The sequence below is a fragment of the Rhinoderma darwinii genome, chromosome 9 (genome assembly GCF_050947455.1).
Source record: "Rhinoderma darwinii isolate aRhiDar2 chromosome 9, aRhiDar2.hap1, whole genome shotgun sequence".
Classification (NCBI taxonomy): domain Eukaryota; kingdom Metazoa; phylum Chordata; class Amphibia; order Anura; family Rhinodermatidae; genus Rhinoderma; species Rhinoderma darwinii.
In genome coordinates, this window is record NC_134695.1 from 46067917 (window position 1) to 46091277 (window position 23361).

At 43.2% G+C, this 23361-nt stretch overlaps 1 protein-coding gene across 3 annotated transcripts in view; it reads left to right on the top strand.

Moving 5' to 3' along the window:
* TSPAN4 (tetraspanin 4) overlaps positions 1–23361 on the top strand; it is a 446081-nt gene that overhangs the window by 41314 nt on the left and 381406 nt on the right. The gene's annotated exons all lie outside the window — the stretch shown is intronic.

Here is a 23361-nt window from a genome sequence, read left to right on the forward strand (position 1 = left end):
GGTCAAGTTACACAATCGGTTGGACCTTTTTAAAGGTTGCAAGCAAATGATGACTCCCTGTAATAGCTCTTCCGTTGGCAAACTTGGTCCGTCCATTTATTACATGGTCAGCCATTTATTTGAATTGCTGGCATGTGATACTAAATTTCCTCTGCAGGTAGAAATGTATGGCCGGCCGCAACTTTGTCCAGTGATCGTTATTTTATGAAACCGGACCTTCAGTGATCAGCTGATCGCTGGGTAGACTTCAATCTGAAAACCGGTTTTCTTGATGAGGCAGGCCCTTTCAGGGAAGTTAAGGCCCAAGATATGTCCTCTTTAAATATTCATAGCATGCTTACTATTGCCATTATATTGATTTTAAGAGCCAAGCAATGTTATCCCAGAGATTTGTATTTATTCACTTGTGTTTTTCTGCGCCATTCTCCATACTGCTCCAGCTGTACCTCCTTTCTACATGAGTACTGTATTTTTTCACTTAGGTTTATTCCCTGTACCATAATTGTATATAATCATTGTAAGCTTATGAAAGAGTACATTGCATCTGCAGTACATGCAATTATAATAAGCATATAATCTTCTACCCATCTGTGATCTTTAAGTAGCGAAAAAAATTCCGTACCATCATCAACTTTCCTAGACTCTGTGAACGTAATTTACAAATGATTCACTTAAATATGCTATATTTTGTTTCTCTGTATGGCATTTCTCCCAAAGAATAAAAGTGAAGAGAGTATCATAACTGCAAAGCAAAAACATGCAGGCTGCAGCTCATAGAGAAGCTTCACTTTTCATTGACATTAGTTATCTTGTGGGCAAATGTAAAATCCATCATCTTTGTAATATATCATCAAATACGTTATGGTCATATTTTATAAAGTCAGGAAATGTTAATTTCAAACTTCTTGTTTTTGACCTAAAAATGAAAATATATCATAAAGGTGCTAGATTTTACATTTGATGCTTGTATAGACAAATTTATGTGAAGTTTCACTTTAAGGCTAGGGCTCCAGAGCCAGCAAGTTTCCGTAAAAACAAAGCATTACCACAATTTAACAATTTTCTTTTTGAAAGGTCGCTCTCATGTAATAGGCAAACGTTGAAGCTGCGCACTGGTGACAGTAATGTTGTGATTTTACTGCAAATCAGTGTCACCATGGAGCCCTATCCTAAATTTTCTATGCGGTCACCGCCCTCTGAAGTGTTGTATTGCTCCAGTTTGTATGGCAAAATCCTCCATCTCCACATCATCAAATGTCATCAGTAGTATCATTTAACCTTTAGCGCAGGCTTGGACTGGTCCACTGTGGAGCCGGTGAATCTCCTGGTGGCCACCTGAACCAAGAAGTGGGCCTCCTGATTTTGCGCAAATTTCAGCAAAACTGTAAGTGGAAGATATGCATGATGATTGGTGACATCATAATCACATGACAAAGGAGGTTTGACACTGGAAGGTAATGAGGGGAACCAAAAGGGAGCAAGGAGTCTGTGTGTGAGTGAGTGGAAAACCAGGGGAAGCAGTATATGAGCGAGGGGGGGGGGGGTGGGATATGAGAGCAGTCTGTGAGAGGCGGCATGGAGAGAAATCTGTTAGACTGCTCCCCATGAAATCTTTCTATGTGAGAAAGAGAGGGGGCATCGGGAGCTGCCTGTTAAAGAGGAGAGTATGGGGAGCAGTCTGTGTGAGAAGAAGGGGGCAGGGGAAGCAGTCTGTGTGAGAGGGGACACAGGGAGTGGTCTGTGTGAGAGGGGACACAAGGAGTGGTCTGTGTGAGAGGGGACACGGGGAGTGGTCTGTGTGAGAGGGGACACGGGGAGTGGTCTGTGTGACTGGACGGGCAATGGAAGCAGTCTGTGAGAGAGGAGGGTAAAGGAAGCAGTCTGTGAGAGAGGAAGGGTATAGGGAGCAGTCTGTGAGAGGAAGGGTATAGGGAGCAGTCTGTGAGAGAGGAAGGGTATAGGGAGCAGTCTGTGAGAGAGGAAGGGTATAGGGAGCAGTCTGTGAGAGAGGAAGGGTAGAGGGAGCAGTCTGTGGGAGAGACGGGGATGGGGAGCAGTCTATGAGAACTAGAAAAATAATTGCTGCATCCTGGAGACCTAAAAATGAGCAGGTAATATCTGCATGTAACTTTAGGGTGGACCCCCAGAGTCTGTTCTACTGGTGGGCCCTAGGAGTCCCAGTCCTACACTTATCTAGTGTCTAAATGTTTTGAGGCCAGAGCTGTGGCCTGATGACCTCTTGTCGTGTAGTTTATCCTAGTACATGTCCGCTTCAAAACACAGTTGGCAGGAACTACTTAGGCACAACCAGTCAGGTACGGAATTAATTTTTAATTTTTTTTTTTATAAAGGACTGATGGTCGTCAGTAGGAAATATGGTGGCCTGGTGAATTTTATTTCTAGTTACTGGTACGTACACAAGCCAGCAACCTACGGTGTTTCAGGATATAGCATTTTTTCCCTTTTGGCATTTCTTATATTTTCATAACTAGACAAACTGGTATTAATATATAAGAACTAATAGATGTGAATATACTATAACACAACACTTTGAAATCACAAACATTGTGGCTGGTCAGGTTTGTAATAGTGATTGTAACAAGGTTGCTGGCAGGCAGTCTATGGAGTCCTCTTCCTTTCACACAAGTACACTGCAGCGGATCCTTGAATGGTTTGGCTGCTCATCCTCCATGACTAAGGCCTCATGCACACGACTGTAGTGGTGTGCACGGCCATGATTTGCGGCTCGGATGGCCGCGGAGTGTCACTCGCGAGCCGCCCGCAAATCGCGGGCCGTGCACATGGGCGCGTGCATTAATTTCTATGATCCTGGACCGCAAAACATGGCCGTAATAAGACACTTTTTGCGGTCCAGGCTCTTGGGCCATGAATGGACCATTTGAAACCACGGTCGTGTGCACTGGCCCATTGAAATGGGCCCGCAATTCACCCGCAGATTTGCAAAAATACGTTAGTGTGCATGGGGCCTTAGACTGTGTGCGATGAAACACAGCGTCAGTACGTCCAGACAATTGGACCTTTTTTCGTTAGGAACGTGAGGGTGAGTCAAAAATTATACGGACTCTGGCTGTAGAATTTATTTAATCGACTTTCAGAAAAGACAAATACATAATTTTTCAACAATCTCCCTAATTTTCAATACATTTTGTCCATCTGTCAACAAGCTTTCGTATTCTCATATTAAATTTAATTTAGGCTGAGCTGCGAGCCACGAATGCACCACTGTCTTCACCTCTTCATCAGATGTGAATTTTTGTCCTCGTAGGGTTTCGTAGATGAGGTCTCACCTTAAAGTGTTGTGCTAGAATAGACTATTAGACAGCATGTGATAGAAGAACGTAGCCGGTGTATTCTTCCCTCCTTGTCAGGTGCCAACCTCGACAGGGTTTAGGTACCCAATGATAAAAAGAAACAAGTACGTTGAAAACCCAAAAATAGGAACACCTTTTACGGTTTAGACTTCCAACTGGACCATGAAGGAAAAAAGCTAACCCAAATTTTTTTTATTGCAAAGTCTCCTTTACCTGATCCTACGTGGTCCTATTGGAATTCTGCGCCGTAAAGATGTCCCTGTTTTTGGATTTCCAGTATCTGGGTTTCCTTATATCATTGGATAGACTGTGTGTGTGGTTAAACTATAGTATCTTAGCCTTTTTGTGTTGTATGTCACCAGCTTTAGACAAGATAAAGGTGTTGAGCTTATTTGGGTATTCGTTTTTCTGAGCGCAGAGTTCTGTGAAATCACAACCCAAGTTTTACTTTTCTGGACTTCCCCTGTTTTTTAGGTGGATTTGGTGTTGGTTCAGTTAAATAAAAATCCCAGGTTTTCACCCGGGATTTTTTTGATTTTTTTAAATTTTGTTACAATAAAAAAAGTATTGTTTTTTGTTTTTTTTACCTGCATCGTGTGCCAGACCACTCTCTGCTATTTTGTATCTTTATCTACCTCCGACGTAGAACCTTTGTCGAAACAAATAATTGACGTGGTATCCAGATCTTCACGTGTGGTGAGTGGACCAATATGTTTTTTTTTTTTATGTTGGTTCAGTTACCCATTGGTCCCCCACTCCAAAGCGATCCCAGCATCACTGAGCATTACCTAAATAGTTTTTTATGACTTAATCTCTTGCATTCTTATTCTATAGAAAATAAAATGCTCACATCTCATCTAAGTATTTATTGCCAAAGACAATTCAATAAGGAGAACTTGAGGATGATCTTACCAAGGGCACAAATGTTACCTGCCATTCACTATGAAAAAAAAATGGACTATCTTTCTCATATTTTATTGCCAAACAAAAGAATTATGCCACAAATATACAAGCCTTTCATATCACGTCATTAAATCGGCTATTCCCTTCTTGCTTTAATGCAAAATATTAAAGAGATCCTATCAGGCAGGGCAATGGCTTAGTTTCCCAGCACTTTATTAAAATGTGAACTGTATTTCAGATCGTAATCTTGCATGGAGCAGGGAAGGCGACGTAATACTTATTTTTCCTTCTACTGCAATCCATTTTTTATACATGTCGCCAAATGAATGAAAAGAGCTGGAGCCTCCGACATTTAATGTCATCTCTGAACCAGATCTCCTGACAAGCCGCAATAATTTGTGGTGTCAACATGATTTGAATTCAGTAAACCTACTAATATCTAATGCTGTGGACAACTTTATGTAATAGCCAATACTGGTCATGTTGGAAAATCTCCTTTAACATGTACATATTGGAGACGTAATTGTGAAGGTAATTTCTTTTATAGAAATAACATCAGAGACTAATTTAGTAACATTGATAGAAAATTTATTCTGGTGAGATTGTGGAAAAAGTACAAGTGGTTTGTGAGGGAGGACAAAATAATAAAATTACAGAGTAATCTTGTAGTGTATTTTCCATGTGCACCATAGAGGCGTTGTAAAGTTTGGTTTGGTAGAATTGTGTTTATCATTGTGAGAATCTGTCAGCTTTTCTGACATGTATGTTCAGTAAACACTTGTATTTCCCATAAAATAACCATGCTGGTGCACCTTTTCTTAGAACTCTGTATTGTAGAGTTCCTCTATTAATCCTCCTGGAAATGTATGAATAATCTGGGTAATACCAGTCCCTTTTGTATCCTTACAGTCTGAAAGTCCGCACTAATTGGTCAGTGTCAGAGTGTGTAGGGACATGCCCCATTTACTAAAACATACATGTCAAGACATTGCTATTTTTCTGTAATCTTGGGCATGACCTGCCTAAGTAGAGTCGTGTGCTGTTGAACCTTCTTATTCTCCTTTTTCCTCCCCCCAACCCAAGAAAGACATGTGACAACCGAGGTTGGATGTGAAAATGGCCACAGCAGCCGTTTATTAATTTACAACATTTAGAAAAATGCAATTTAATCCGAAACATTCGGATAAATATGAGGAATTCAACCAAAGAATTCCTCCTCTAATTCACATGACCCAACATGGGTCAGTATCAATAATAATAACCGTTTTCAGGTGCCTTTTTGCCGATCACGCTAGCCAAAATTGCAAAAGTTTGCAACCAATTGACGAACGTCCACGTCCAACTCGCCATCCTCCAACTCCTCCATCGCTGGCGACTGGCGATCACACCGACATCTGCGACACGGGGACCCCGGAGTGCTGGCAGTAGGGCCGGCGACCTGAGTCCGACAGAAGGGACCCAGACTTCCGACCTGATATTTTACCTCACCGCTGCTGAAGATCTTGGAGTCCTCCTTGAAGTCCGCGAGGAAGCCAGCCCCCTGGCCGGAACATCACAATGCGGGGCGGCCGTTGACATCCTCCCTGGAACGGCATCAGAAGGAGGTGGCGTGACTGGGAGCCCAACCTGAGACTCCCTGTGAACCGCCGAGCCCCGTCGCGGCTGAGGATTCCTGCCAGGACGCAGACTCTGTGAGGGGACCCAGCTGCCTGGCCTACAGCGTCCCTAGAGGGGCTCCTCCTGCGATGCCTGAAACGCGGGACAACCTCCGGGCTAAGCCTCACCGGTGGGCGAGCACGCCGGGGGCGGCAAGGTGAGCGTGCCTGAACAGCCGACGACGGTGCAACAAACTCCTCCGACAGTCCAGGAGCGCTGCTAATCTATTTCCCTCCCGCCGCCATGCCACCGTAAGTGGAGAGGGGGCCGGGAAGGGGAGCCTGTCCGGCCCGGCGGTTGACACAAAGCGCCGGGCACGGCGTAGAGAGGGGCCAGACGGCGGAATTCTGGCCAGCGCAGCGACCTGACCCTCCAACAACCCTGGGACATGGTGAGCAGCTGCAGCATGGAGCTGCTCCAGCATAATGTCAGCGGACGCCATCACACGAGGTAAGCGCGGGACAGCTTGCTATTTTACTGTTGCTCTTCCCGCTGCTTCCTGCTCAATGCCGAAAACAGCGAGAAGAACGTTATACCAACCCTCTACTCTTCCACTCCCCAACTCCTCCTTGCCCCCACCTGCATTAACCCCTACTTGACCCGCAATTGTTAACCCCCTTCCCTCCTATAGCGGTCATGGGGGCTTCCCCTTAGGTCTTTTGGACTGCAGTCCAGCCTCTCCTTTACTTTTGGTGCACTGTATGCATTTTAACTTTTACATTGCCAACTGGGCTTTGATGATCTCCCCTTGCCAAAAAGACGTCTCCCTGGACTTGCCTGACACTGTCCATGCAACATATATAGTGTCAGACTGGCTTCTCATAGCGAGACCTTGCTTTGTCTCTCACCAGCTTGTCGTGTGTCAACCAGGAGCAAAAAAGGGGGTCCGTCAAGTGGCCTCTCCTGCATCTAGCTTGCTAACGCTACTATCAGAGAGAGCGCCGTCAATAGTTATATGTTGTTGTTAGTGGAAATACTTATTTGTGCTGTTTCCACAGTTATTCATCCATTTACCCATAGTCTGCTTTCTTCTTCTACATTGGTACATGCCAGTCATACTTTTTGCTTGCTTCTGTTGCTGTTATCCTGACTGATAATAGAGCTGAAGACTTGTTCTTTTGATCTTTGTTTGACAATAATTCCGAAGAAAGTTAAATGATTTATTTACAGTTTAATTATTAAGGCTTTGTCAGGCTACAGTTGTTAAACAAACAAACAAACAAACAAACACACTTTGGCACTTCATTTTTTCTAGTTTTTAGGAAAACAATGGATACAACTTCAGATCAGCCAATGCATCCTTATTAGACCCAGTGTACATAGGTGCTCGAAAGTTGTTCTTTTTTTTTCTAGTGATTCTTTTAGAAGATCTGTCACAAGGTAATATAAGTTGAACTGGTTAACTGACTTGAATAGTTAGCCAACAGGTGAACTCGCTCCATATGATGCTGGTGTCGGCTGTGTGTTACAGCCGACACTTCAGAGTAATGAGCGGCATCGCACTCGAGTGCGATCCCGCTAGTTTAACTCGCTAAATGCTGGGGTCAATAGCGACCGCAGTATTTAAATCGCTAGAACGAGGGGGTGACCCCCTCTAACAGCTCATCGTGCCCCCCGCAACGCAATCGCAGGGGGGCGATAGTTGCTATGGCTACCTGGGGGCCTAATGAAGACCGCTATCCGGCAGGGCTTAATAGTTGCCTGTCAGAATCACGATATACTGCAATACAAGGGGTTAAAGTTCAGCATACTAAATTTAATTAAGAACCTCTTTTTTTTTTTTTTTTTTTTTTAAAAGAGAGGGAACACCTCATGTCAGTCAAACAGTAGTGGGCGCATGAGAAGGAACTTCCAGCAAAGATGATCTGTAACAGACTACTTCTGCCGGAATATAAATAGTCCTATGTAGCACCGCTCATCTCTGAATAACTATTAGGTTCTGATATAAGAATATGTTTATACACACATAATTTCCATTGCTATGTATTAGATTATAATATATTACAGTGTGCAGTAATATTGGGGAAGGGCAATCTAACATTAGAAATGTATTAGCTGACAGCTGTCTAAGGGAAACCTTTAGGCTCCATGCACACGATGCATATTACGCACAGTTTTGCCGCCGGATTTGTGTGCGGCAAATACACAGCATAATACAGTACCAGCATAGTCAATCAGATTTCAGGAAATCTCATGTACACGCTGCAGTATTTTTCGGGATGGAAATTAACCTGCAGTGCGTTTTTTAGAATCCCCCTCATTTCAATTTATCTGGAGTTTCCTTATGCTGATCTAATAGTATACCTGCTATAAAACAACTTTGTAATTTAGGTACTGTTAAATATTTTTTATCCAGGCAAATTCTGTGTGAAGTTACTGCCAATATATGTCTCCCTTCCTGTAATCTTCCTGTAAATTGCCCTCCATTGATTTCAATGGGAGGCAGAGGCAGGTTTTTTTCCAGGCGGCTTTTAGCCACTCGGAGGGACAAAAAAAGTGGCATGTCCTTTCTTGCCGCTGTTCTGCCATTGAAATCAAAGGGGGGCAGAAAAAGCCTGTGGCGAAAATCTCAACAAAAAATCGCAGGCAGGTCAAAATCTGCCTCAAAATTCCTGAGGGAATTATGAGGAAGATTTTTCCTGCCTGCAAAAATCTCAGTGTGAACTATGCCTGAGTCTATGGCGGGAGGATTAGTGAGCAGGGGGATGAAGTAGGAGCAAAGAGAGAGACACAGACGTGATAGTAAGATTTCTATGTCACCCCAGTTCTGGATTCTCAGCTACACTGATCATTACTGCCGTGTAATCTCCTTCATGCTGCTGCAGCTTCTATCTATATATATATATATATATATATGTGTGATAGAGACAGGAGAGTAGGTTCTCAGTTTCTTTGTGTGCAGTGTATAGGAGACATGATAGCAGTTAGGCTCCTTCCACTAGCTCAGAGAAAACGAAGAATTAGAGATCGAGCCTGCAGAGGGGGGAACTGCTAAATAATGCAGAATACAAGTCATATAATGGCCAGAAATAGTGTTATTCCTCATATACACATATGACCGCTTATTCTGAAAAATGCCTGAAAAGTTAGGAACAACTTGTCTCATTCTAGTAGGTTCTCTTTTTACATCTGAGAAACAATTAAGAATGAGTAAAAATCTTGCATCGGTTAGCTTGTATGCTGTAAAGAGTTACACAATCCCCTCCTGTGACGCTCACATTTTATTTCGTGTAGAATATCTGCCAATGCTCTCTTGAGAAGCTGAAAAGAAAAAAAATTATATATCCAAACATCTGGTGAACTGTTTTTCCAAGAAGTTGGCTTTTTTTTCCATGGTATTAAAAACATTCAGGGCTTTGCATCAAACGCACAATAAATAAAATTAGGTTGAGCCAGGGCAGGCACAGAAGATGACCTGTGACCGTCTTCTTTCGCATTAAATTCATTAAAGAGTTTGTGTGTTTAAAGGCTGCATGAGCTGTGCTAACCATACCTGCCAGAGACAGGGGGGCAGCGAGCCCGTGCCCACTGCGAAGCTGGGGTCGGGTGCGGGCTGGGTCACGGTGTTATTTCCCTGTTTCAACTGTATCTGCATCCTCAGGGCGCAGATACCGTTGAATCCAATGCTGGAGCAAGGAGTTGTCCGCTCCCTGCTCCCGCATTCACTGTGCAATGACGGCCGTGCGCGGCTCGTCACAGCAGGTGTGATGTTGTGGAAACGGGGATAGGTGAGTATTTTTTTTTCTAGTAGGTACTATTGGGGCATTATATTGGGTATGGGGGCAGCTATTGGGGCATTATACTGTGTGAGGCTGCTAAATGGGCATTATACTGTATGGGGCAGCTATGGAAGCATTATACTTTATGGCAGCATTATGCTGTATGGTGGCGGCTATGGGGGAATTGTACTGTATGGAAGCTGCTGTGGGAGAATTATACTGTATGAGGGAAGCTATGGGGCATTATACTGTATAGGGCAGCTATGTGGGTATTACTGTATGGGGCAGCTATGGGGGCATTATACTGTATGGGGCAGCTATGGAAGCATTATACTGTATGGTGACAACTATGGAAGCATTATAATTTGTGGGGGCAGATATAGGGGCATTACACTGTTTGGGGGCAGCTATAGGGCATTATACTGTGTGGGGGGCACTATGGGGACATTATACTGTACGGGGCAGCTATGGGGCATTATACTGTATGGGGGCAACTATTGGGCATTATCCCTTGTGGGGGCAGCTATAGGGTCATTATCCTGTGTGTGGGACACTATGGGGCATTATACTGTGTGTGGGGCGGCTATGAGGACATTATACTGTGCGTGGGGGGCAGCTTTAGGGGCAATATACTGTGTGGGGTCCACTAAGGGGTCATTATACTGTGTAGGGCCACTATAGGGGAATTATTCTATGTGGAGACCACTATGGAATCATTATACTGTGTGGGAAGGCACTATATGGGCCATTATTCTGTATGAGGGGCACTATGGGGGCAATATCCTGTGTGGGGAGACACTACAATGTGAATGGAAGTTATAGAAGCAGTGTAGCAGTTACAGATACAGAGTTGCTCGCTATGCTACTCTGTTTTTGTAACACCTATTCACTTCTATGAAAGTTTACAGAAACAGAATAGCACAGCAAACTACACTGTTTAACCCCTTAATACCGAAGGTATTTTAAACCTTAATGACCAAGCTATTTTTTTTTAACTTTTTTTTCATCATCACATTCAAAGAGCTATAACTTTTTTTTTTTTTACGTCAACATTGCTGTATAAGACTTCTTTTTTGCGGGACAAGTTGTGTTTTTTTTATAGCACCATTTTGGGGTACATGTAATATATTGATTAACTTTTATTAACTGTTTTGGTGGGGTAATAGAAAAAAACCCTGAAATTTCACCATTCTTTTTTGTGTCTTAAATTTATGCCATTTACCGTGTGATATAAATAACATAACCACTTTATTCAGTGGGTCGTTACGATTGCGGCGAAACTAAATTTATATAGTTAATGTTTTCGTACTTTTACAGAGTAAAAACACTTTTTTTAATTATTTGTTTTTGTGTTGCCATATTTTAAGAGCCATAACTTTTTTTCTTTTTTACTTTTTGTTCACTTTTTATAAATTTTTTTTGAATGCAGGATGACCAGAAAACAGCAATTCTGGCATTGATTTTTATTTGATCTTTTATGGCGTTCACCGTGCGGGTTAAATAAATGTAATAGTTTTATAGTTGGGGTCGTTACAGATGCAGTGATACCAAATATGTGTAATATTTTTTAAATTTTTTTCATAAAGTATTTTCAAGGGGAAAATTAATTTTTTTTTGTAATTTTTTTTTTTTTACATGGGATTTTTATACTTTTTTTTAAACTTTTTTGTTTTTAGTACTTGACTATGCGATCATTTGATCACTTTTATAATACACTGCAATACTTCTGTATTGCAGTGTATTATTGCCTGTCAATATATAACTGACAGGCATCTGTTAGGCCTAACAGGCATTCAGTAAAGGCAGACCTGGGGGCCTTTATTAGGCCCCAACTGCCATTAAAACCATCGGCACCCCACGATCGCATTGGGAGCCCCCTACATCTAAAATCACTCCGATGCGGTTGTTGCTATTGACCACCGCATCTGCGGGGTTAAACGTGTTCACATGACCGCTGCTGTTGGTCTCCAATCGTTGCCCTGGAGCCCGAGGCTGTTAGCAACAGTCTGGGCTTCAGAAGCACAGCGCCCAATTCGGGAAAACATCTTCTGAAGTGCCGCTATGAAAAGGCACCGCTTCGGAAGAACTCCCCGGAACGGCCGCCGTGAAAACACTATATGGCGGTCGTTAAGGGGTTAAATAAGCCTGACGCTGCCGGATGTGCCTCTGCAGTTCTAAACCTGTGTTGGGGGCCCCACTGGGTTAGGGCCCACTCAGATGTGTTTTGTCCCCCCTGTGCTAAACCCTTAGCTACGCCTCTGATACCTGCTCTACGTTTTCATGAGGAACCAAGGGTGTTCATTGAAGATGAGCAGTCCGTAGCTATTTTGGAGTAAGAAACAACTCTTATGGAGTTTAATGTAATGCAAATAGTGGGTGTTTTCATTCTCTGTACTAAAGGCAAAGTAGAGGTTTGGTAGGAGACTGCCTTGCTACTCTTCTTTAAAGGGGTTGTCTCACCATCCCTATTTTCAAATGAAAGCCACTGGGTCTGTTGGCTGTACATTTCCCCAGCTACAACCGCTGCCAAGGAAATTACGGTATGTGTTACATGCGACCATTTGAATTTCTTACCATGATATACGTGGACATCTTGAGTCCGAAACGATAGCCACTGTTTTTTAGTGGCCCTGACTCCTTATGACGTTTATATTCTCTACATCATATGGACAGGAGCTGTCCTTAATGGGACAAGTCAAGTGAGGGCAATAGTAGCCAACATTATAGATTACGAGGACCTCACGTGTTGTCCCCAAATTCTTTTCATAAAGGTATCTACACTATAATGACCAATGTGTTTAAATACACAGCACATGGGGTAAATCATGTTGAAACCAGAGTGACAATCGTGTAAGCGATCTAACCTATTTACTGGGAAACTCCTGCAAAAGACCATTGGAAATTATTCAGACTGGCATTTAATACGCCAGTCTTAATAGGAAACAAGCTGGAGTAAGATGTGACAAATTTATTAAGAGGCGCATGCTTCTTAATAAATTTGTCACATATTCAGGCATCCGTGCGCCAGATTCTGGTGTAAAGTAAATTTGTTGGGCCTGGGTGGTGCTATGACCAAGAATGCAGTTGGCGTTTGAAACGCGTAAGCGTACTGGTACCTTGTTTTTATGTGCTGGGTGGATTTTTCATGTTTATACAATAAAGTCCTGAGATTTCTTCATCAAATGCTGGATCATACCTTTTATTTGCTGCGTGGGTGGTCCCGTCCCTTATCCAAATCTCCACCCACTTTATGCATTTGGCAGCGCTGAACACCAGGAGAGAGGGAGAGCGCAGTGCTGCATTATGTGCTTGTCAAGTGTTCAGCAGCGCCTAACGCAATTAGGCACTGCTCTCTCTGCTGGTGATCAGCGCTGCCATCGGCCTAATGAAGCGCCGCTCTCTCTCCCTGTATTCCATGCCGCCAAGCAAACCAGGAGATGGGAGTGTGCTAGCAAACCATGCCCACGTGCCTTGCTGACCCGTATGACCTGATTCAGTTAATAAAAGAAGCATGCTAAGAAGTTAATACCAATAAAGAATTGTGATTGTGAAAACTAGATTACAGCAATGTGTAAATAGTGAGGGCCGCCAATATTGAGCATATTAGAGATTGTGCTTAATTGTTTTGTTCTGTAAAATACTATTTAAACTGTATACTTATTATTATTATTATTATTATTATTATTATTATTATTATATTTACCTATTATTTCAATTTTATACCTACTTATGCACACCCTGTATATATACATACACATAATATCACTTTCTGCATCTCCCTTTGCTTTAATTACCTTTTTGAAGTTTCTTTGTACTTTCCTCCCCTTCATTTTTCCTCTTCATCTCTAACATTCCTCCTGTCATTTTCTACTTTCTATCTTTTTCTAGAATCTGTCCACCCTTTATTGCTAGGAAAATCTGCTACTAGGCTCCGTTAAACGCTCTGCATTCCCCTAGATTTGTATGATAAACGATGCCTCAGTGAATTTTTTTTTCCTTTTTTAAATTTTTTTTCTTCTTGGAGCCAGCCCCAAGACGTCAATAAAGCCTGCTTGCTAAAGGCCCTAAGTTTAAGCCCATTTGTGAGATAGACGCCTGAAATGCGAGAAAGATGATTTAATGATTCATTTTCCATATGTTAAAGGTGCTTTCATATACCAATAAAATTAAAACCTCTCCACCCATAACTGAAATTCTTACCGCACACCGTTTCACAACTGCAGCTACGGTCCCTCGGGGTAGCGCCTAGGGGGTGGGGAACTTAAAAGTGACAAACTCTGCTCTGATCAAAACATGCTGACAAGTAGATGTTAGTTTAAATAATGTACTGCCGTAAACCAGGCAATATATTGTAATATTATACTCACACACATCATTTTTTAATTTTAAGATAATTTCTATTTTGCCCCAGTGCATAGACAACTAGGCTCCCCTTGAAAATGACATTATTGCTGGAGGCAGACAGTATTATGTAGAAATAGTCAACATTATATCACATTAGAATTTTAAAAAAAAGCTAAGGCAAAATGTGAAACAGTCTTCAATCACGGATTCAATAATATAAAGTCTGGGCAGAACACAACATGAAATCCACAACTAAGTTGTGTACCCTCTGCGCTGAAATATTACGAATCTGCATTATGTGAAATTCTCTCATATACTGGAAGTAGCCGAATAACACCTGCTGCAACTAATGTGAATATCCAGCAAGGGAGTTTTAATTCCTTGCCGTTCCCTTGAGCTAAATATCCCCTCAGTCAATCTCGCGAGATGTGCACGCTAACGATCGGTGCGTGTTATCTTGTTAGAGGTAGAATGGGAAGTAGCTGTATCTATGTGATATAAGAGGGACAGTGCATAAGATATTCAGAGTAGTCATATCTCCCATGTATTGAAACCGTGCTGCTGTAATATACACCGAGACAGAGACAGGTGGCCAGCGGCGTTGCCCTGCAGAGGAATGGCGCAGGAAGAATTAGCTGACAACACAAAGGTAAACTGCAGAACACCATTTTTATCATCTGGGGCACAGGCTTAATGGTTCTCAATATAGGCACAGTTTTTAATAGTTACAATAATTTGTTCACAGCTTAATAGTTTTGCTCACTCATAGGCACTATGCTTGGTGGTTACAATAAACAAGATGGCAGGACACCGTGATTGGGCTTGTCTTAACCTGCAGCGCGGAGGATGGTTCATCTATCCTTTGTTCGGTCACTATCCCGCTGAGATAGCAATTCGCTACTCAGCTAATAAGTCTGTCTCTGTCGGTACTCGCTCCCATCTGTAAATGGAAGTGCCAGGCCTGCACTGCCCAGTGGGCGCCTCCTGCGATTCCCCTGCCACAGCACCGCTGTCTCTTCCTAGGCCTCTCTTTATTCAGCAGCTCACCTCCTGCCCTTCCATCCTGCTTTCCACTTGACCACCTCCCTTACTCCTCTCTTTAGCACCCACAGCTTGCTTCTCCACCTCGCCTAACTCTGGCGGTTCACTCGGACGCGCTGGCACTACTGCGTCACACTCTAGTGGCGCCAAAACTCCTTCTATAAAAAGATTATTAACTCCTCCCTTAAAGACCGTCTTCGACACCGTGCTATGCATCATCACGTTGTGAAATTCAACTAGGTGGTCACCATCCTAGTGTCCCCTTACAGCAACAGCAACAGTACATTACAATACAATATTTACATTAGCACCTCATCCGGAAAATAATGGAGCATGAATGTCATACATGAAACAACTCCAATAATTCCAACCGCTCCTGCCATAGAAAACATCTTAAAGGCATAGTAGAAATAAATACAAAATGTCACTTCACCTGGACACCTAACACTGGTCACCCTAAATGTTTATACCAAGATCTCCAGTCTAAACCAATAGAACTTTTGTAAAATGTGTTACTAAAGTTTTCCTACAATTATACAGTATTATCACTGAAATAAATGTGTGGGTCTCCTGATGAACCAACTAGGTTGGGGAAACACGTTGGGACGGTTATGAAGTGTCCGTGTTATGGTCATTTTATTCAATATTTGGTGCTTAGAAATTACACTAATTGTGTGTGCTAGAAATGTTTGTATTCCTGGAGTTTGTCCATAGGTGGCATGTGGTACCACCCCATTTAGATATCATTTTCTGGATACCCCAAGTAGGGCTGGGCAATTAATTAAAAAATAATCTAAAGCGCAATTAATCGCCGTCAATTATTTTTTCTCAGTTTAAACTGTAACTCCATCTTCAGGATGCAGATACCATTGAATCCAATGGTAGAGCAGGGGACCGTAAGGTCCCTGCTCTACCATTCATTATATATCGTCGAACACGAGGCAGTGATGTTATCATGCCTGTCTACGCCATGCTGCACAGACAGGAGGAGCAGAGGGATCTCCTCCACTTGTCGTTGCAACGGGTTAAGTGAGTATGTATGTTATTTTTATCAGGCGCTGTTGGGGGACTTTATACTGTGTGGGATGCAGCTATTTAGGCAGCTATAGGGGCAGTTATTTTGCGTGGAAGCCAGTTATGGGGGCATTATACTGTGGGGGGGAGCAGTTATAGGGCAATATACTATGTGGAGGGCAGTTATGGGGGCATTATACTGTGTGGAGGGCAGTTATGGGGGCATTATACTGTGTGGGGGCAGTTATGGGGGCATTATACTGTGTGGAGGGCAACTATAGGCATTATACTGTGTGGGGAGCACTATGGGGCAATATACTGTGTGGGTAGTGTCAGGGGGTATATTATATACAGTAGTATACAGCAGGCTCAAGGAATAAATATTAATTCAATGACGTAGCATGCAAATAGGGTGTGTGGCCAGGGTTACCAACCTCCACTTCAGTAATGTCTGGACAACTGAGCTAAAATTCACAGACAGACCAAAATTTTTATGGACACATTACAAAATCATTGCCTGTGCACTGTGCAGTGTGCTAGGAGTGACTCGCCAATCACAGCCCCGTGTGTAGCTTTACCGCACTAACTTAGGTGATTTTTTTCTCTGATTAGAGTCGTTCACTTTCCCTTTTTTTCTCCATCCGGCCCATTGTGACGACTTATTCCGGCCACGACTTGTCTCTGCAGAATTTGACACACAGACATGTTGGTTTCCCGCTTTTCCAGCATCCTCCCCGCCTATACCCCATCCTCTAAACAAACTCGTGATACAGATGGTAATAATGATCCCTCTGTGCTTGACACAATAAAAGGGCACCATCAGTAACCAAGCCCCCTGCAGATAACCACTCACAAACCCCATTGTAGATAGCCACACAGCTCCCCTTGTAGATAGCCACACAGCTCCCCTTGTAGATAGCCACACAGCTCCCCTTGTAGATAGCCACACAGCTCCCCTTGTAGATAGCCACACAGCTCCCCTTGTAGATAGCCACACAGCTCCCCTTGTAGATAGCCACACAGCTCCCCCCTTGTAGATAGCCACACAGCTCCCCCCTTGTAGATAGCCACACAGCTCCCCCCTTGTAGATAGCCACACAGCTCCCCCCTTGTAGATAGCCACACAGCTCCCCCCTTGTAGATCGCCACACACAGCTCCCCCCTTGTAGATCGCCACACACAGCTCCCCCCTTGTAGATCGCCACACACAGCTCCCCCCTTGTAGATCGCCACACACAGCTCCCCCCTTGTAGATCGCTACACACAGCCCCCCTTGTAGATAGCTACACACAGCCCCCCTTGTAGATAGCTACACACAGCCCCCCTTGTAGATAGTGCCACACAGCCCCCCTTGTAGATAGCCACACAGCCCCCCTTGTAGATAGCCACACACAGCCCCCCTTGTAGATAGCCACACACAGCCCCCCTTGTAGATAGCCACACACAGCCCCCCCCCTTGTAGATAGCGCCCCTCCTTCCCTTGTAAGTAGCGCCGCACAGCATCCCCCCCTTCCCTTGTACTTAGTGCAAACAGAGCGTAGCCTACCGCTACCACTCTCCGCTCTGCCTGACACTACTCACCGTTAGGAAGAGGAGGTGGTCATGCGGCGGAGAATCACTTTTGACTGGGGTCGGTCACGGCACAGGACTGGACCAGTCCAGTCACCTGACCTGATGAGTTACCTGACCTCATGTCAGGTGACTTGATTGATACACTCCCGGCACCAACCTCACCTGGCAGCGGCTGGCCTGCATATATTCAGATTCCGCAGAATCTGAAATAATGCCTGAGCCCTAGCCTACTATTCCTTTGCACTGCGCGTGTACATTTTGGTGCATGCGCAGTGCACAGTTCCGGGAGACTGCAGAAAAATCCCGGACGGTGCTTTTTTCTGCCGGACGCTACGGACGGCAGAAAAAAAACCACCCATTTTTGCGGACTGTCCGTAAATTTACGGACGGTTGGCAACCCTGGGTTTGGCATGCAAATAGGGGTGTGGTCTAAATCGTTCCTCGTTCATTAATCATAATCGAGGTTACATATCCAATTTATCGTGATTTTGATTTGGATCATAATTGCCCAGCCCTAACTCCAGGTGTTTATTGTTGATTGCTTATTTAATTCAACCCTGGTTGTGTCTGGGGTATTTATAATCAAAAGAATTACCTAGAGTATTTTAATCCGAATAATGAATAAGGGCTCATTCAGACGAACGTGAATAACGTCCGTGTGCTGCGCATGGAAATCACGCGCAGCACACGGACCCATCGATTTCAATAGGGCCGTTCACACATGCAGGAGTTTTCATGCAGCGAGAGTCCGTTGCGTGAAACTCATTGCATTTCTTATATTGGTGCATTTTCACGCACCTACGCGCCCATTGAAGTCAATGGGTGTGTGAAAACCACGCACCACACACGGATGCACATATGTGTGCGGTGCGTGATTTGCGCATCAATTCAAGTGAAAAATACTAATAATTAAAAAAAAAGATGTGCTTTGCGAGTGCGTGAATAACGCATGCCACTCACAAAGCACACTAATGCATATGTTTTTCACGTGTGTAAATCTGATACGCTCTTGTGAATGTAGCCTTAAGGCTATGTTTTATGAAGAGTTCCCACTCTGTGATACTTCCAATTATACAGTAACTTATTTCTGACATGTCGTAAAGTGTATCTCTTTGGCACCCATTGGATGTTCTCACCTTTACTTAGGAGAGGCAAGGAATTCATTACATTCTATGATGCATCTTTATGTCTTATGAAGGGACATTTCACTTTACAAGCACCGCAGCTGTCATAGAGACATGGGAGAAGTTGTCATCGATGGTGGTCCGTTTGTTTCGTCCCTCAACAACAGCTAAAATGAAGAGGCTATAAATACCTATTGGCCATGATACACTTGAATGCCCGTTCTCCTCTTTCCTGAGTGAGGCTAAGGAAAGTTGACAAGAGCAGTGGGAGCATGGCACTATAAAGAGTACGACGGCTTTGTTGCTATAGCTATCACATTACATGTCAGAAGTTTTGTATATGAATGTCTCTGCAGATTGTCATGTTTAGAAAATCTGTGGGTTTTTTTTGGAATGTTTGTTTTTAACTTTCTATTAGCACTAGCAAAAAATATACAACAAATACATCAATACAAGTTATATATAAGTACATACATGTCAACTTGTATTTACATTTTTCTCAGAGATATCACTATAATGAAGATCTGTAAAGGAGCGTGTTCAGAAATGTTGTGGTTATATCTATCCATCTTTTACTGGTGGTCCTTTTCCTATTTTCCCTTTCATTGTCTTTTTTTTTAAACATCTTGGTTTTCTAATGATATGTCCAAAATGAAAACCCATCAGTTTGGCCTTTTTTAAGCTTTAAAAGTAGGGCATGATTTGGTACAGAATTCACGTTTGTATTCCTGGCTGTCTTTAACAACCTCAAGGCATCATGGGAACTCAAATTTTTGCTAACCTTTTTCGTTATTACAAATATATTTCAAATATACAAAGGGTCACAGAAAACACCATAGCCTGGACCTTTATACTGTTTAGTCTTTATAGACCTGCCTAGACCTTGCCTTTGCTTTTCCAGGGGCATCTGTAAAGATTTTGCTTAAAGGCTATGGACACCATTGGGGGCATCCTTTTTAATAAAAATAATGTATTCCATGTATTTTCCCATTTTTGTCATTGGCTTTAATTAAAAAATGTTTCACCATTTAGCTTCTTCAGCTTCTGTTTACAGTTTCCCAGTACATAGAAGCTGCAGAATCCCGTTCTCAGCCAGATCCATCAGCCGAGAGCTGGTTTGACGTCTCGTTCACAGTGGCTCCTGCCTCCTGCGCCATCATCTAAGATCCATTCTGATCAAGTCAAAGTCGATCAGCTTTAACTTGATCGGAATTGTGCTTTTGATGGTCGCTCAGGAGCACACAGGAACTGCTGGGGAACGAGCCGACAGACCAGCTCTCTGACTGATTTGGCTGAAGGATTCTGCATCATCTATGTACTGTGATATATAAAAGCTGCCGAAGCTAAACAGTGAAACTTTTTTAATAAAAGCCAATTACAAAGTAATTTTTATGTGAAAATACATGCATTTGAAAAAATAAATTAACTAAATAGCCCCCAAAGGTGTACATAGCCTTTAAGGAATGTTGCAGAAAAGAAAAGTTTCAAGGCTCCAGCCAGAGGGTGTGCAGAGGTAGCAGTCACACCTGGGCCCTTTGAAGGCATAAAGGCCCCTCTGCCACACAAGAAGACACCAGTATTAAAAATGGCGCATGGTAGATGCTGGACCTGTTACTGATTGTACATTTGGGCCCAGGAGCTTCCAGTTACGCCTCCTAAATGTATATTAACCTAAATATAGCAAATTAAAATCGCATCTATACACTTGACAAGGACATTGTTGCTCGGGGAAGGTGATGGTAGCAATGCCTAGATTGGATTTAGGAAAAACTTTTTGGCGTATGGGCCCTTTAAGAGAGTGGGTGCAGCACACATTAATGCTGCCTGGATCCTTCTTTCTATGGATTCAAATGGACCCCTGGATCAGGTCCTGTGAGACGTCCACTAAAAAGTTTCTGTTCATGTTTCCAGTGCTGCTCAAGCAAAATAGAAATGCCTTAGGTGGGATGCATAGAAGTGAGCAATTTTCTTATTTTACTACATGTTCTAATGTTTAAAATATCCGCTGTTTTCTAGATTGGAGTAGGGTATTCTATTACAAGTTCAATATTTCAGGTCATGTCTTTTTCATAACTCCACATGTAATTTTTACATTTTATGATTGAAAGTTTAAATAATACAATGGTTCATCTGCACGCTGTGGTGCTTTAGATTTTTTACATGCATTAAATGTCTCATTAACGGGCAGGAGGGAGACGCATATTTCTAAAAAATAGAGCAAAATGTCAACTGTGCAGGTGCAGTGATGATGTGAGCATTTCATTTTCTTTACAAAGACCTGGATGAGTTAATGGTCGTGCCTCCTATAAAAATAACCATCAAAAGATAATTTTCCTAATTCTGATTTGGCTATATGTACAGGGAACTTCTCGAGGCTACATGAACGCTTACTTGTGTAGCAGACTTCTGTACTGTGCACTTGAGAGTCCTTCAGTTCTATTTCTAATATTACACTACTCTGTTATAGTCGCTTTCACATGCACATTTAGATATTACCAGAGATATATCTATCCTGCTAACCAGTGTGAAAAGCAATCTCCACTCTCAATCGTATTTATCCCACTGTGGAGATGTAAAATTGTATCATCTTTACAGTAATCTCATTTGGCAATGGCGTTGTTTAAAGGAAAAGTATAATCAGTTTCTTTTTTTTTTTTATAATATTTTTTTTTATTTCTTATAGGGTTTTTCTTTATTTGACTTTCCATATTAAAAACAAACCAGTAATATTCTACTTTTCACATTAACCACTGGAGCACACACAATAAGCTGACATTTCCTGTTTCCTGCAACTTCCCTTACAGCTTTGGCGTTTAGACTGGAACAGTATCAGCAGAATCACCTCATTATCATATGTAGATGACAACTCAATTGTACTGCTGTGGACAGTGGCGTAACTACCGCCGTAGCAGCAGTAGCGGCTGCTACGGTGCCCGCGGCATGAGGGGGCCCGTGTCGCCCGCCGGCACGGGCCCCCACCATGGCCGGAGGCTCCGCTAGCAGCCGCTATGGCTGCTACAGCGGGACGCCACTGAACACTACGGCAGAGCAGGGAGGTATCTCCCCGCTCTGCCATTAACTGGTTCCCGACCGCTGGCTGTGTTTTTACTGCCAGCTGTCAGGGTCCTTAAAACCCGAGCCATAGACTTTCTATGGCTCGGGTTTTAACTTGCTGCCCGCGCGATCGGGCAGCTGAATGTCGGGTCTCCGGCTGTCAGTGACTGCCGGGGACCCTGAGGAGAAGGTAGAAGCAGCTTTCGCTGCTTCTGTCTTCTCCGATCACTTGTACACAGCGCTGAATGCGCGCTGCGTACAGGAATAGAGACAGCAGCAGCGGCGCTGTCTCTATTCGTCCCGGTGATCATGTGACTGGTCACATGATCGCCGGGTGCCGTTAGTGGCAGACTGTTGCTGGGTCTTACTAGACCCAGCACAGCCCTATTAGTGACAATAGTCACTATGAGAGGGCTGATTTCCACTGTAACTGGGGCTGCTGTGCAGCTCCAGTTACAGGGGAAAACATGGTGTAAAAGAAAGAAAAAAAATATATAAAGTTCCCCAAAGGTCTTTTTTGACCTTTGGGGGACAGACCATAGTAATAAAAAAATAATAAAGTAAAGTGCAAAAAAAATGTAAATAATAAATACACATAAAATACCCACCCCAAAAAAAAACGTTCCCCCCGCCAATCATTGTTGTAACGCTAGCGCTGACCCAATTACCCTAATATAGACATGTAATATATAAAAATTTACGGTAGACAATGGCGATCACAAATAAAAGGTCTATTTTAGGGTAAAACTATGGTATTACCAAAAAAAAAAAAAAATAGCTGAAATGTAAAAAAGCTTATTTTTTTACTATTATTTTCATACTTTATGAATAAAAATTCTAAAATAGCAAAAGGTGTGTATAAAACCGATAAAAAATGAAACCTGCATTGTCTACGGAAAAAACATCGCAAAAATCACGTCGTTAGCCCAACAAACAAAAAAGTTATAGCCATTTAACTAACACGTGCTAAAAATGGCTAAACGATGTCTGGTCCTGAAGGCGCAAAATAGAGCAAAATACATGTATCCCCCCCTCTCCACAGGACATGTATCCCCTCTCCACAGGACATGTATCCCCTCTCCACAGGACATGTATCCCCTCTCCACAGGACATGTATCCCCTCTCCACAGGACATGTATCCCCTCTCCACAGGATATGTATCCCCCTCTCCACAGGACATGTATCCCCCCCCCTCTCCACAGGACATGTATCCCCTCTCCACAGGACATGTATCCCCTCTCCACAGGACATGTATCCCCTCTCCACAGGACATGTATCCCCTCTCCACAGGATCTCCACAGGATATGGATACATGTGTGATCGCTGACAGCGATAGGGAGAACAGGGGACTGAAAGTCCCCTGAAGTTCTCCATCACAAACCTTGGACTTCCGGGGTCTGTGTCGGCAGTTCCGTAGAAATGAATGGAGCGCCGGTTGTGCTTGTGCGCATGCGTGACCAGCGCTCCTTTCATTTTTATTGAGCTGTGCAGACGCCGGAAGTCAGAGGTTAGTCATGGAGAAGTTCAGGGGACTTTCAGTCCCCGGTTCTCCCTATCGCTGCCAGCGATCACTCATGTATCCCCTATCCTGTGGATATGCTG